This window comes from Manacus candei, unplaced genomic scaffold (genome assembly GCF_025592945.1).
Source record: "Manacus candei isolate 608988 ecotype Guabito, Panama unplaced genomic scaffold, ASM2559294v1 h1tg000046l, whole genome shotgun sequence".
NCBI classification, from domain to species: domain Eukaryota; kingdom Metazoa; phylum Chordata; class Aves; order Passeriformes; family Pipridae; genus Manacus; species Manacus candei.
The window spans coordinates 1,698,711-1,711,837 of NW_026138094.1; the positions used below are offsets into that span (position 1 = coordinate 1,698,711).

The 13,127-nt window shown below is 55.0% G+C and overlaps 6 non-coding genes across 6 annotated transcripts; 2 read left to right on the top strand and 4 right to left on the bottom strand.

Moving 5' to 3' along the window:
* Nucleotides 1–91: 91 nt before the first annotated feature.
* Nucleotides 92–163, bottom strand: TRNAM-CAU (transfer RNA methionine (anticodon CAU)). The gene has a single exon. It is a non-coding gene; the product is annotated as a tRNA-Met (tRNA).
* Nucleotides 164–1,569: 1,406 nt separating this feature from the next.
* TRNAS-AGA (transfer RNA serine (anticodon AGA)) lies at nucleotides 1,570–1,651 on the bottom strand. The gene has a single exon. It is a non-coding gene; the product is annotated as a tRNA-Ser (tRNA).
* Nucleotides 1,652–8,410: 6,759 nt separating this feature from the next.
* Nucleotides 8,411–8,482, top strand: TRNAM-CAU (transfer RNA methionine (anticodon CAU)). Its single transcript has one exon. It is a non-coding gene; the product is annotated as a tRNA-Met (tRNA).
* Nucleotides 8,483–9,198: 716 nt separating this feature from the next.
* TRNAQ-CUG (transfer RNA glutamine (anticodon CUG)) lies at nucleotides 9,199–9,270 on the top strand. The gene has a single exon. It is a non-coding gene; the product is annotated as a tRNA-Gln (tRNA).
* Nucleotides 9,271–10,547: 1,277 nt separating this feature from the next.
* Nucleotides 10,548–10,619, bottom strand: TRNAG-UCC (transfer RNA glycine (anticodon UCC)). The gene has a single exon. It is a non-coding gene; the product is annotated as a tRNA-Gly (tRNA).
* Nucleotides 10,620–12,770: 2,151 nt separating this feature from the next.
* Nucleotides 12,771–12,852, bottom strand: TRNAS-AGA (transfer RNA serine (anticodon AGA)). Its single transcript has one exon. It is a non-coding gene; the product is annotated as a tRNA-Ser (tRNA).
* Nucleotides 12,853–13,127: the final 275 nt, after the last annotated feature.

Below are 13,127 nucleotides of genomic sequence, written 5' to 3' on the forward strand. Positions count from 1 at the left end.
GGCAAGAAGGCTGCTCCGTTCTGCCCTGCTCAGGGCCAGCAAGGCTGGGCCAGGAGGTCTCTGGCACCAAGCCCTGAGCACAAAAAGGCCTTAGCAGAGGATGGTTTCGATCCATCGACCTCTGGGTTATGGGCCCAGCACGCTCCCGCTGCGCCACTCTGCTGCCCTGTGTCCAGGGCTGCCCAAGGACTCACAGACGGACCCTTGGCTTTCAGTTAACAAGGGAATTCACTGGGATATTCTCCTGGACAACACACAGGGGTCCCAGCCTGCTGCATGGAGGACAACAATTACAGGAGAAAGAAGCTTTATGTTTCCACTACAGTTCTTTTGATCAACAACATTTAGACTGTCAGCTAATCAATTACAATTGATCACACGATCACTATGTGCTTGTCCCGTGTAGATGGGGTGCACATATGCTCAGTGGGGTGATAATCATCTTTGGTTTAAACAAATGTTCTCTTCTTTTATGGTCTATGTGGGATGTTCTCAGCTGCTTTCCGTTCGGGCTTCAGGTCACCTTTACTGTGAGGGAACAGCTCTTAGTCAGAGGCAGAGTTTGTTCCATTGAGCAGGTTGTAGAGCAGTTGGTGCCTTGCCTTTCCCACAGGCTGTGAGCCCCATGCCCTGCCAGGGCCCTGCTGTGCTCCCCCAAAGCTCCTGGCTGGTCTCCCATCCTGGCACAGCCGTGCCTTTGCTGTGTCCCAAGAGCCAAAGGATGCCCCAGGCAGCAGGCAGGGTGAAAAGGACCCTCTCTGGGCCTGGTGCCATCGCTGTCCTGCCTGACACTACAGAGGGTGGAGCTGGTTACCGACTGCCCACGGGCAGGGATGGCCCATCCAGACTGGGCAGTGGCCAGAGTTCAAGGCTGCCAGGAATCCCAGGAGGGCTCAGGACTGGTAGAGCCTCTTGGTGAGGGTGAGGAATCAGGGGGCAGTGCTGCATTCTGCATTTTTGAGCTTTGAGTATTTCCTGGTTGCATGTCCCATCCACAGGGCAGAGTCTGCAGCACCCAGGCAGAAGAGACCAAAAGAAAAGCCAGATGGAGAAGGCTGGGATGTGGGAGAAAATGTGGGCAGAGTATCCCCAGTCTACCTACTACAGGGGGCATTGCACAGGGGAAAGTATTTGAGTGCAGGGCAGGAAGTCCATGGATCAGCTGCAGGTCCAGCTGCCCTGCTTAATTGGACCTTTCTTTCTTCATTTGCACTGACAGTATCTCTGAGGTTCTTTTCCTGTGTAGTACTTCCCTCCCCCTCAGTGCCATGGCTGCAGGGCACAGAGCATTGCACCATGACTGAGCTTTTCTGCCATAGCCTTCCAAAGGCCCCTGAGGGTTTCCCTGGTCCTTCTGGGCAGGTTTGCAGCAGTACCTGCTGTGCTGCTGCTGCTGTGGGGGAAGAGCTGGGAGTTCAAGTGCAGGAGGAGCCCTGTGGGCATCCCAGAGAGGTGGGAGCTGTGCAGGTGCCAAGGGTGGGAGCTGTGCAGGTGGCAGGGGTGGGAGCTGTGCAGGTGGCAGGGGTGGGAGCTGTGCAGGTGCTGGCACCCAAAAAGGGCTCCTTGCCCCGTAGTTGGCAGGATTCGAACCTGCGCGGGGAAACCCCAATGGATTTCTAGTCCGTTGCCTTCACCACTCGGCCACAACTACCTGCTCCAGCCCTCCCTGCCCCGCTCAGCACACAGCCCGGGCACTGACACCGGCGCCCGGGCAGTTCAGGGCAACGCTCCACTCCACATTTGCAGTGGGGACCTTCCCAGAGCCAGACGGACACCTGGGGCCACCTGACAGAGGCCTGAGAGGCATCACTCTGCAGGCTGGGGCTGCACTGCCCAGACCCTTCTCCTCAGCCAGCTATCTGGGATAGCCTGCCATTGCCATGTGGTGGTGCAGCCTCTGCCATCCTCCTCCTCCTCACAGGTCTTGAATGAACCAGCTGAGAGCTGACGTGTCCCTTTACAGAAGCCTTTGGGAGGTGAAATGTCCTTCCCCACACCAGGGGCTGTTGCATGTTATGGGTGGGGACAGCCCTGACAACAACAGCAACATCAGCTTTGCAACCACGCTGGGGGACAGAGGATCATCAGTCAGCCCCTCACAGCCTTCCAGCATTCCCTGCCTGAACTGTAGCCAGCACCTCCCTCTGAGTGGGATGTCTCTGGGAGCTTGAGAACCATCAGGTTGGGATACCTGAAAGAGCATCTCTGACAAGGAAGCCTAGGCTGATACACTGCCCCCACTCACACACTCCTCCAAGTCCAGCCCACACTTCTTGAGGAATGCAAAGGGATTTGATGTGTGTATTTCACGGAGACCAAGGGAAATTTGTGATAGCTACATTTACACACCAAAACACAGATGTGCACATCTCTGTGCCTGTGTGTTTGTGATGGAATGAAAGCTTATTGTAAATCTAGAATTAATTCATTTTTATATTTGCAGCCAGTCCTATCATATTGCTTCCTAAATATTGAATCAGTCAATGATCAAGTGCTGCTAAAGCCTTTCACAGCAGCCAGTGCTCATCCTTGCAAACCGGATGGTAACCTGAGGGAGGAGGAGAACAAACAACCACGACTCTCCAGGGATGCTGCACAAAAGGCTTTAATGAGAAGGAGCAAATGCAGTGGCACAGAGCAGAGACCAAGAAAGGCGTTTGCAGGGCTCAGGGAGGGACAGAGATGAGCCCATTTGCCAAGGAGCAAGGGGATGCTGTGCCATCCTCAGCAGTTCATGCTGCAGCGGGGGATAGGCAGACACAGGCCGGACCCCCCCAGACCAAGGGAGCCCCCAGAAGAGATGGGAACCCCCGAGGAGCTGAGGGAGCTGCCAACAGCAGCTGACAGAGAGGATCCCACAGCTGTGTTCTGAGGGAAGGAGGTGAGGATGGGGCCCGGCATGGTCACCACCACCGGGGTGGTCTCGATGTAGACGGTGGAGTCAGCGCAGCGGGCGTAACAGGGCTCAGTGCAGCTGCTGGCGAGTGGGGTTGGGCCACAGGGGCCACAGGGGCGTGGGGGACAGGGTCTGCAGCAAGACATCTCTGGGTGAAGGAGGCAGAGCTGGAACACAGAGCAGGGAGAAAAAACCTTAGTATCAGTTTGTCTCTCTTTCCTACAGTAATCTACATAGACACCATTTGCTTTAAAAGCACACTCTGTGCCTACAAGTCCCCCAACCCTCATCATGGCCTATGAGTGGAAAAGCACAGGAAGGATGTCCCACTTCAGGAATAGGACCCAGCAGAGTGGCTTTAAGGCATCTGTGGAAAGATGATCACAGCTCATCTCCAGAAAAGACATGGCTGTGTTAGAGATATCAGGGGATGCACTGGGCCATTTCATTCCAGCACTGCAAGTGCAAATTCTGATGAGCAGATCCCCCTGCAGCTCTGACCCCTTGATCCTCTTTGCTGGAAATAAACCTCCAATTCCCAGCTCTCCCCAGCCACCACCATGAAGAGGGTGACAGCCCTTCAACAACTCTGTGTCAGGGCCAAGCTGAGGCACCCAGGGATCAACCTGAGGAGTGACCATGACAGCCCTTCAGCCCATAGAGAGAGATGGAGCAGACTCAGGCTTACCTCGTTCCTCAAGGAAAGGGAGACAGGAGAGGAGGATGCAGAACCTGCAGCAGCACAGCCTTTTATGCTGTGTCCTGAGCTCTGTGGGGCCATAAACATTCCTTGCCCATGAAACATCAAAACACCTGGTAGTCATCACTTGTAAGGCTTCTTTGCTGATTAAGTCCATTCCTCTTTCATCTGAAATATTGTGCTCCCACTTCATACAACACAGATTTGTCTTTTCAATCTAGGAATTGTTTAGAGATGACCAGGACTTTGAAGATCATCGAGTTCCAGCCCCCTGACATGTTATCCCAAACTTCTGTGGAAGACCTGTTCCGGTGTCTCAACACACTCAGCAGAAACAATTTGTTTCTCATCTCTAATTTACATTTACCCACTTGCAGTTTAAAACCATTACCCCTTGTCCCATCACTACAAACCCTGACCAAATGTTCCTCTGTAGCTTTATTGAATGTCTCCTGGGAGCCTTCTCTTCTCTCAGCTACACAACCCCGACCCTCTCAGCCTGTCCTCATAGGGAAAGTGCTCCACTTGCCTCCTCTGGACCCACTCCATCAGGTCCGTGTGTTTCTTCTGCTGGGGGTCCTAGGGCCGCACACAGGAGCCCAGGTATGGTCTCAGGAGAGCAGAGTAGAGAGGGAGGATCCCCTCCCTTGCCCTGCTGCCCCACAGCTCTGCATGCAGCCCAGGATACCATTGGCTTCTGGGCTGTCAGCACATGTTCACTACCTCAACAGCCAGAGCCTCCAAGCTGTTCTTTCAAGGACTCCTGTCAATCCACTCCTGGCCCAGCCTGTCTCCATGTTTGGGATTGCCCTGACCCCACACCCCAAGTGACCTGTTTGGATCAGCGTGTTCACCCAGAGGCCAGAGACCTGCATGGCCTGCTTTGGGGAAGAGGCTGAGGGCAGGGAGCCAAAAGCTCTTGGCTCTCTGTCCTAGATCAGGGAGGGCTTTGCCCATTCCATGCATTTCACATTTCAAAGGGGCATTGGATCAGTCTCCCAGAGCACCTGAGAGTCATCGCCATCTGGGAGAGTTGGGAAAATCCCAGAGCTCCAGGCAAACCTGAGTCACCCAGTGTGGACTTCAGTGGACACAGTGCCCCAAACTCGGGAATTCCAGGGACAGCAGAGCACGGAGCCTCATGCCTCCACAATTTCTGTTTTCTTCAAAGGCATTTCCACACCTTTGTGGACAATTCCCAAAACACCTGGAATGTCTCTGCAATCCTGTGCTGCTGCTGCTGCTGCTTTCCATGACATTGTCTTTTGGTGGCTGCTCCAAGGGCCCAGGAGGTGCAGGGAATCCCAGAACAGTGGAGGTCAGGAGGGACCACTGGAAGTGCTCTGGACCTGCTCAGAGCAGGACAAACTTCCCACTCACCTCCTGAAGCTCTGGGCCTTGTCCCGTTGTCCTCTGGACACTGCCAGTGTCAGAGAGGTCCCTGTCTCTTGGGCAGCTCTTCCAGGGCTGCATGGAAGCCCCTGTGTGCTACCAGGAGGTGGGAATGGTTTCTACAGCTGAGCCTCCCAGCTGGGCCACCAGGAGATGCCACTGAGGCTGCCTGCACTGCTGAGCACATGCCATGGCCCCATGGAGAGCACAGGGCTGTGTGCAGGGAATGCCCCTTGCTTTGCATTCCCCTTCCAGAGCAGGAAGTACTAAGCCCTTCTGGGCAGAAAGGCTGGAAAGAGGAGAGAAAGTCTGTCCCAACAGAGTCCCTTGCACTGTAGGTCCTGTGTGGAGCCTTCACTCCTGATCCTGACAGCTCCTTACTGTCCCTCTCCAGAGCTCACCCCATAACCCTGGGATCTGATGCCCTCAGGAATGGTGCCCTTTCCATGGCACTGCAGAGGCCACATCTGGATGGCTGTGCCCCACTCTGTGTCCCCAGGGACAGAGAGGGAGTGGTGAACTCTCCTGGAGAGAGGGACTGGCAGAGGATGAGGCAGAACAGAAGAGAACAGAAGGGCAGGAGCAGCTGACATCAGGGGTGAGGGCACTGGGCTTGTGGAACCTGGTGGAGAAGGGTAAGGTGGAGAGGAGGGGATGCAACTGCTGCCTCCACCACCTCCAGGAGGTGCTGGAAAGGATGAAGCCAAACGCTCCTGAGAGGTGCAGTGCAAAAGGGCAAGAGGCAACAATCCCATGGTGCCAGAAAGGAGATCCCAGCTGTCTCTGGGGGAAAAGAAGGGACAGGTCTGGGAGAGCTGCTCAAGAGACAGTGACCTCTTAAACGGTGTCAGTGCTTCGAAGTCACCAGGACAAGGCCCAGAGTCTTCTGAGGTACCTGGGCAGTTTGGTCTGCCCAGAGCAGCTGGTAGGAGCACAAGAGCTCCAGAGCTGCATGCAGACCTTCTGGGCTTTTTCTGGGGTACCCTGAGTCACGAGGGCCCTTGAGCAGCCACCAAAAGGCAAAGCCTTGGGAGGCAGCAAATGCAGGGGATTGCAGAGAAGCACCTGTTGATCCTGCAATTGGGCTCAAAGGTCTGGAAATGCCCTTGACAACAGCAGAACTTGGAGGATATGAGCTCTGTTATCCCTGGAATGCCCAAGTCTGAGGCACTGTGTCCACTGAAGTCCACACTGGGTGACTCAGGCTCGCCTGGAGCTCTGGGTTTTTCCCAACTCTTCCACATCCCGATGACTCCCAGGTTCCCTGGGAGACAGATCCACTGTCCCTTTGAAATGTGAAAGGCATGGAATGGGCCAAGCCATCCCTGACCCAGGGCAAAGAGCCAAGAGCTAAGTGTTCCCTGCCCTCAGCCTCTTCCCCAAAGCTGACCATCCAGGCCTCTGGCCTCTGGGTGGACACGCTGATCCAAACAGGTCACTTGGGGTGTGGGTCTCTTTCAGGGAAGGACACAGCATCTCTTTGATCACAAAACCAGGCCATGCTACAGCCTGAGGATTATAATCAAGTTGCCCTTGGCTGTCCCTTCTCCTGCAGGGGACATCCTACAGCTGAACATGGACTTTCCTTGCCACCTCCCTGGAGAGATGAGTCTCTTCCCCCATATGGGGTTGTGCACTTTGGACTTTCTGCCTCAAGTCACTCACATTCTTCTGTATATCTGTGATGACCTGTGGGGAGAAATGTCCCTCTGAGCCTGAGTGCCTGCACTGAAAGCTCCTGAGAGCTGACCTGAGGTGTCCCTCATGGCTGAATGTAACTGTGACTGAGGCCACGCTCACCATCAAGGAGAAGTGAAAAAGGCAATTGATATTATGCAAACCCATTTCAACTGACCTGGCACAGTAGTCTGAGACCTGCAAGTAAAGCGGTCTTTGGAAGCTGGGACACAGGTGAATAATTTTCATATTTTGTGTGTGAAACCAGAGAACAATATCTGACATGAAAGAGGCAGGGACTTCATCAGCTACGAGGTGTTGGCACATGGTGACTATCAGGTATTTAGATGCTTCATGGGCAAGGAATGTTTGTTGCCCCACAGGGCTCAGGGACACAGCATAAAAGGCTGTGCTGCTGCAGGCTCTGCATCCTCCTCTCCTGCCTCCCTTTCCTCGAGGAACGAGGTAAGCCTGAGTCTGCTCCATCTCTCTCTGTGGGCTGAAGGGCTGTCATGGTCACTCCTCAGGTTGATTCTTGGGTATCTCAGCTTTGCCCTGACACAGCACTGTGGAATAGCTGTCACCCTTATCATGGCACTGGCTGGGGAGAGCTGGGAAGAGGGGGTTTAGTAAAAGCAAAAGAGGATGAAAGGGGTCTCAGGTGCGGGGGGATCTGCTCATCAGAACTTGCACCTGAAGTAATGGAAAGAAATGGCCCAGTGCATCCCCTGATATCTCTAACACAGCCAGATCTATTCTGGAGGTGGGTTGTGATCAATTTTACTACAGGGACTTCAACCAGACTGTGCTGGGTTCTATTCCTACACTGGGGCAGTATTGCAGTGTTGTGCCACTCAGTGTGCAGAGAGGGCTTTATGCAGGAGTTGATATAGAGAGACAGATGAAGAAATGATAGACGAACTGATCCTGAGGCTGTTGCTCCCTGCTCTGTGTTCCAGCTCTGCCTCCTTCACCCAGAGATGTCTTGCTGCAGACCCTGTCCCCCACGCCCCTGCGGCCCCTGTGGCCCAACCCCACTCGCCAGCAGCTGCACTGAGCCCTGTTACGCCCGCTGCGCTGACTCCACCGTCTACATCGAGGCCACCCCGGTGGTGGTGACCATGCCGGGCCCCATCCTCACCTCCTTCCCTCAGAACACAGCTGTGGGATCCTCTCTGTCAGCTGCTGTTGGCAGCTCCCTCAGCTCCTCGGGGGTTCCCATCTCTTCTGGGGGCTCCCTTGGTCTGGGGGGGTCCGGGCTGTGTCTGCCTATCCCCCGCTGCAGCATGAACTGCTGAGGATGGCACAGCATCCCCTTGCTCCTTGGGAATTGGGCCTACCTCTGTCCCTCCCTGACCCCTGCAAACGCCTTTCTTGGTCTCTGCTCTGTGCCACTGCATTTGCTCCTTCTCATTAAAGCCTTTTGTGCAGCATCATTGGAGAGTCGTGGTCGTTTGTTCTCCTCCTCCCTCAGGTTACCAGCTGGTCTGCCAGGATGAGCACTGGCTGCTGTCCTGAGCTTACCAGCAGTTACAGAAAGACCTCCCTCTGCTTAGACCAGAGCAAGAACAGCCTGAGTCATTGAGTCTGAGTCTGTAATGTGGAAGATCATGTGACATTTTTGTCCTCCATGCAGTAGGCTGGGACCCCTGTGTGTTGTCCAGGAGAATATCCCAGTGAATTCCCTTGTTAACTGAAAGCCAAGGGTCCGTGTGTGAGTCCTTGGGCAGCCCTGGACACAGGGCAGCAGAGTGGCGCAGCGGGAGCGTGCTGGGCCCATAACCCAGAGGTCGATGGATCGAAACCATCCTCTGCTAAGGCCTTTTTGTGCTCAGGGCTTGGTGCCAGAGACCTCCTGGCCCAGCCTTGCTGGCCCTGAGCAGGGCAGAACGGAGCAGCCTTCTTGCCCCACGAAGTACCCACAAGGCAGCACCACAGGCCAAGGCCTTGGCTTGCCATGTCCCGAGGCAATGGAGGAAGGCCTGGGAAAGGCAGAGCTGGGCTGGGGTCACAATGGCTCAGTGGGCTAAGGCACTGCCCTGGGAGAAGCAGGTTGGAGTCCAACTTGCCAGGCTCTTGGCTTCCTTGGCCTCCTTCCCACTTTTCTTAGTTTCCCATGAGGTCTCTCTTCCACATTTTAGAGATGCGTGAATGTTTCCCTCTCCTCAGTCATGAGAGAGCTGGGCTGGTTGAGCCTGGAGAAGAGAAGGTGAGGGGTGTTGTGGTGTGTGAAGGCATCTGTGTGGTTTGTCAAGGGCTGTGGTGAGGCAGAAAGAGCCTGTTGTACTCGGGGCAAGAGAGGCTTGTGAGAGGTTTGGAGTGTGGGACTTGTCAGAGAGGGCAGGTGAGGCTGGGAGAGGGAGGTGTGTTGGTGCTTTGAAGGGTGGTGTGATTGCAGAGGGCGTGGAGGCGGTGAAGGGAGGCCGCAGTTGGTGTTGGATGTGGCGGGAGGTGGAGAGAGAGGTCTGAGGCTGAGGCTGGTGCTGAGTGTGAGGGAGGCTGGTGAGAGGGTCAAGAGGTGAGGTGTGCAGGAGGTCCCATGGTGTAAAGGTGAGCACTCTGGACTCTGAATCCAGCGATCTGAGTTCAAATCTCAGTGGGACCTTTCTTTACTTTAGCCTTTTGGCTCCCTCAGGTCTTCTCTCAGCAGACTGATACCTTCACAGCCCTGCTCCAGGTTTGCTTTCAGGAGCACAGTGTGGGAAGCCACTGATTTTGTCAGGCATCCTTTGCCCTTAGGGAGGCTCTGCGGGCTGTCACCATTCCCCTTCTTTTCCCTGTGTGTTAGCACAGTTTCCAGGAAGATCTGTTCCATGATCTTACCAGGCATCGAGTTGAGACTGACAAGCCTGCAATTCTCCAGGGCTTCCTTCTTCCCCTTTTAGAAAATGGGGCTTATGTTTCTCCTTTTTCTGTCACTGGGAATTTCACAATTTGCCACAATTTTTCCTATTTCATGGATAGTGGTTTATCAACTTATGCCATTCCCTTAGCCATAAGCCAAAACAAAGGAGAAAAGACACTGATTTACTTCTCAGTTATCAAGAACATTATTGCACTCCATTCTGGTAAACTTTAGGATGTCTCTGCAATTATGGAGCCTGGACAAATTGGTCAGCAGTCCTGCACACAGAATGGGGACATGAGGTATCACAGACATGCAGTCGTGATTGTTCACCAGAGAATTTCAAAGGAAGTTCCCATGTGTCCCAGAGGCGTTTTTAGGAAAGAGTCCTACAGAGGCAATGAGTCTCTCCTCTAAACGCACATACGGTACATCCCCACATCCCCTCTGAAGGGAGTGACACTACGTTCGCTCAGCCAGCACTGGAGAGATAGAAAAGGTGGAGGAGAACGGAGAGCAAATTTCCTGCAATGTGACACTGGTCTCAGTGTCATTTCATAAAGAACAGGCCTCCTCCCACTGTACCCCCAAAGTGCATAACTGGCCTTATGAAGTACAGTTCAGGCCTTGGTGCCCACCTGCCCATTCTGAGTCCTCATCACCTGCCTGCCCCAGCAGCACGCTGCCCCTGCCAGGTGCAAGCAGCTGCAGCAGCAGCACCAAAGATGCCTCTCCTCTGGCTGCTGTAGCAAGAGTGGGGAGCCCAGCCTGGAGCCCCCTCATCTGGAAGAGGCCACTGGTGTTGGCAGGGTGTCCCCCAGGGCCCCAGGAGCTGGGGCTGTGTGAGCTTTTCTCACCAGCAGCCTCCTGTGAATGCCGGGCAGAGGCACTGGGGAGGAGCAGGCCTGAGGAGCAAGCCTGACCGGCAAAACCAGCTGTGTCAGGGCAGGCAAGAGAGGAGCAGGAGCTGTGGCCTCTCCCGCAGGGTTGCAGGGCCAGGGCAGCCCTTGGCCCCTGTGAGCCAACAAAAGGCCCTGTGCGTTGGCCGGGAATCGAACCCGGGTCAACTGCTTGGAAGGCAGCTATGCTCACCACTATACCACCAACGCATCTGCTGGCACAGCCCTGCTGCTCCTGCAGCTCACACACTCCCTACCCCAGCCCCACACCCTCAGGCCTCCTCCTGCCATTCCCACACAAACACCACCACAAGCTGACACACAGCACACGCCTTGCTGGCAGGAACACCTGCCTAGCAACTCTCCAGCTGCACTAGCCACCCTCCAGCACACGGCACCACCACACACTGACCACCCTTGCAGCACCACCCTGCACAAACCAGCACTCAGCTCCACGCACACTCTGCACACACCTCTGCTATGCACCACCACTCAAGGCAGATCATGCTGCCCATGGGGGGGACACACATCTCCCTCTCCAATAGACACCTCCAGTCCTCAGCACACACAGAGCAATCACACCAGCCCACTGTCTCCCTTCTTCCTGTCTCTTGCAGTGATGCTGCTGCTGCTGCTGCTGCTGCTGCTGCTGCTGCCGCCTTAGGACATGCTGGGAATGGCACCTGTCCCCATCCACCTTCACACATGTGCCAGCTGGGCTTGTACTGTGCAAGTGGAGGGGCATTTCTGTGTCTATACCTGTGGTGGGGTAGGCACAGACAAATACCCACCCAGCTGCTCTCTCCTCCTCTCACTTCAGTGACCGAGGGGCAGAGAATAGAGCATCTCCATGTCAGAGTAAACACTGCAGGCAAGGCAAGGGTATGACTGGGTAGAAAGCAACTTTGCAGAAAAGCCTTCATTTTTTCCTCTCTCTTTCTGACACTTTGATAGAGGCCATAAGCTGCTGATATCCAAGCATTCCAATATGGAAGTTGATCCAATTGTGTGCTGCACAGGACAGCCCCTTACCTCTTCCCACCTGCTCACCGCTGCTCCTGGATCATCCTACAGGTGGCCTGGGCGGCAAATTAACAAGGACAGAGAAATTCCCCAGGTCTTTGAGTCAGTCACATTGATCTTTAACTAAGTAGCACCAGCCTCAGCCTCCTGTGCGCCTGCAGAGCCCTGGAGGTGTCCTCCTGTGGTTGGGAAGTTGGGGATTGAGCTGCCTGATGGGAAGGGAGAAACACTTGTATCCCAAGAACACCCAGTGCTGGTGGGGGGAAGCTCTGCCTGCAGCTCCACCCCCACCCCCTGCCTTGCTAAGGGGCATGTGGGGAGTGCTGGCACCTGAGAAAGCAGAGGAGAAAGCAGGTGGCAGTGTGAGGGAGCAGGGGCAGAAGGCAGAGCAGGGCCATGGGCGTGGGTGCCATGAGAGCTGCACAGTGCAGGGGAAAAGTTGTGGGGTGAGGCAGCAGCGGTGCAAAAGGGTCTTAGCAGAGGATGGTTTCGATTCATCTGGGTTATGGGCCCAGCACGCTCCCGCTGCGCCACTCTGCTCCCCCACTCAGCTCCCACACGCCCCGGCCCGGCCCGGAGCTCCCTGGCACTGCCGCACCCCCTCCCTCCCTGCCTCTCTCCTCTCAGCTCACACGGCACCCAAAGGGGCTCCCACAAAACTTCACCTCCTTTCCCACCAGCATCACAAACTCCAGAGCCTTGCCTTGCCCTTCTCCCACACCTCCTGCCCACAGCCATGCACGGCCACCACCCTCTCTGCCTCTCCAGCTGCTCAAGGCAACCCTGCACGCAGGGCTTGGCAGGGCCCAGGACACCTCCAGTCCAGGGAGACCATGAGGGATGCAGCCCTCACCACAAATGCAGCTGCGCTCCCAGGCTGCTGTGGGACTGTACCCGTGACACAGTTCAATTCTTTGCTGGCCAAGGAGTGAGGGAGAGACTCTTTGCTTTGAATTAACAGGGAATTCATTCTCTTCATTTAGCTGTGTACACAGACCTGCCCTAGCCAAATGCTGGTCATTTTTACCTTGATATAAAAACTTGTATTCTAGGCAGAGTTTATACTTCTAAGCAGCCTCATTGCCATGGCTGCAGGGCACAGAGCATTGCACCATGACTGAGCTTTTCTGCCATAGCCTTCCAAAGGCCCCTGAGGGTTTCCCTGGTCCTTCTGGGCAGGTTTGCAGCAGTTCCTGCTGTGCTGCTGCTGCTGTGGGGGAAGATCTGGGAGTTCAAGTGCAGGAGGAGCCCTGTGGGCATCCCAGAGGGGTGGGAGCTGTGCAGGTGGCAGGGGTGGGAGCTGTGCAGGTGCTGGCACCCAAAAAGGGCTCTTTGCCCCGTAGTTGGCAGGATTCGAACCTGCGCGGGGAAACCCCAATGGATTTCTAGTCCATCGCCTTCACCACTCGGCCACAACTACCTGCTTCCAACTAAAGGATGATCAACTAAGGGGACTAAAAAGTTATTCAAAATCTCTCTATTAACTTTTACACAGAAAAAATCAGAAACTGGCCCTGCAGGGCCGTGATCTCCAGGTTAAAGTCTCAAGCTCAATGACTGAGGGTTTTCTTGCTGTGGTATGAGCTCAAGGAGCTCTTTCTGCAGCTGATGGTAAGCTCAGGACAGCAACCAGTGCTCATCCTGGCAGACCAGCTGGTAACCTGAGGGAGGAGGAGAACAAACGACCACGACTCT